Source organism: Hipposideros armiger, unplaced genomic scaffold, assembly GCF_001890085.2.
Source record: "Hipposideros armiger isolate ML-2016 unplaced genomic scaffold, ASM189008v1 scaffold_44, whole genome shotgun sequence".
NCBI classification, from domain to species: Eukaryota; Metazoa; Chordata; class Mammalia; order Chiroptera; family Hipposideridae; genus Hipposideros; species Hipposideros armiger.
Window position 1 is genome coordinate 800,955 of NW_017731394.1, and position 1,663 is coordinate 802,617.

Below are 1,663 nucleotides of genomic sequence, written 5' to 3' on the forward strand. Positions count from 1 at the left end.
CTGGGGTAGAGTTAAGACTGGCACGCGGCCTGGCTGTGCAAGGGCAAAGTATTCAAGGGCATTAGGTGAGGCTGGGGCAATACACAGCTGGTGACCAGGGACTTCCGTCCCCACCCCGACCCCCAGCCCCCCACGCGCACGCAGGAGAGTTGTCCGCACACACTTCAAGGACCCCAGAGCCACAGCTCTCTCCAGGACGGAAGAGGAGCGGAAGGGAAGCCGCAAAGCCGGCGCTTATCTGAACTTGAACCCGGGGCAGGCGGTGGGCTGCAGCCGGACGCCCGGCCTGCGATCCGGCGCGCGGAGGAGCCGGCAGGAGCCCCTGACTCCCAGTCCTCGCCCGTGCCCTGGCGCAGGGGTCCAGGACGTCCGCGGGTCGCGCAGCGCTTACCCTCCGCGGCCCGTGTGGCTTTCGTCTCCAGGGAGCGGGGCGGGCCCAGCGGGGTCAGGTCGCGAGTGACGTGGTGGCCTGGGCCGCGGAGCGCCCTTCCCGCGGAAAACTGGGCCGCCTGGTGCCCTGAGACTCAGCTTCGGGGGACACAGGGCTGCCCCGTGCGGGGTCCCTGTGGGCTTGGCAGCCCGTGACCTCTGACCGCAGCCACTACCAGCCCCGGCTGCAGCCCGTGGCCTGAAGGAGCAGAACTGGGAGGCTATTGGGGTGGGGCCCCTCTGCAACGAAGACGGCGCCACCTCTAAAAGCTCACGCTAAAACTGTGAGAGAGCTGTGAGAGCTTCACCCCAGCAGCCTCAATCCCAGCTCCTGGCCCAGCCTCTAGGTTGAAAGAGTTGGCTACTTGTTTGGGTCAAAAATGGGAGTATTGGTGCTTTCACTACACTTTAGAGTTATTCAAAGTCTGGAGACAGGTCTCAGAATAAAGAGGAGCTTTCTTATGACATAGAAAGTTGAGGTGCAGAGAAGAACAGGGATCTCCCCAAAAATGTGCTTCTAAATTTTGAGTAGCCATTTCCTACTCCTGGGACCAAACAGTAAGTTGGTCTGCTTTGTTTTGATTTTTTCTAATGACTATTTTAAAAGCCCATTACTATGCACTATATAGCCTGACAGCCTTGCTTTCTGAAGGGGCTGCATGAATTTTAAGAAACCCCAGGAAAGAACCATCTAGACAAGAAGGTTTAGAAAGCCCTACCATCCCAAATGTTTACTTGGCACACTCAGCTCCATAAAAACAACCCAAAAGTTGGTCACCCCAGCACATCTGGGTAGGTTCCCTATTCACAAGGGAAAGTTTTCTCAGCCCTAACCCCAAGATCATGTGACAGGTAACAAAGGAATTCCAGAGAAGTTTCCAGATTCAAACAACTCGTAATTTCTGGAAAAACACTGTCTAAGCCAATTTTTCAAATTGTGGTCCCTGGACCACCTACATCAGATTCCTAAGGATTCCTTGTTACAGGTTCAAGATTTAGGGCCTACACGATTGCTAATCAGTTAGAGGAATGAGGCCTAGAAATCTACTCTGTAACAGGCTTTAAAACGTGAAAAGTGCAACATGAACAATTGTCCCCTTCTTGTTAAAAAGAAAAGTATAGGGACAGAAGACCCAAGAAAGCACACTCCTAAGCTGGCGATCAATAATGAAGACTGAAAAGAATCCTTACACTGCAAAACTGGGAAACAGCAGAAAACAGAGCTTTAGCTGGG

General features: G+C 53.6%; 1 protein-coding gene across 3 annotated transcripts in view; it reads right to left on the bottom strand.

Moving 5' to 3' along the window:
- LOC109381114 (uncharacterized) overlaps positions 1-613 on the bottom strand; it is a 183,496-nt gene extending 182,883 nt beyond the window's left edge. For 2 of the 3 annotated variants that reach the window (XM_019639444.1, XM_019639442.1), the window contains exon 1: positions 392-613. The gene's annotated coding sequence lies outside the window, so the exon portion shown is untranslated. Of the gene's footprint in view, positions 1-163; positions 184-391 lie in introns of those variants that run through there. The other variant, XM_019639443.1, reaches the window with a different exon arrangement.
- Between the last annotated feature and the right edge of the window lie 1,050 nt (positions 614-1,663).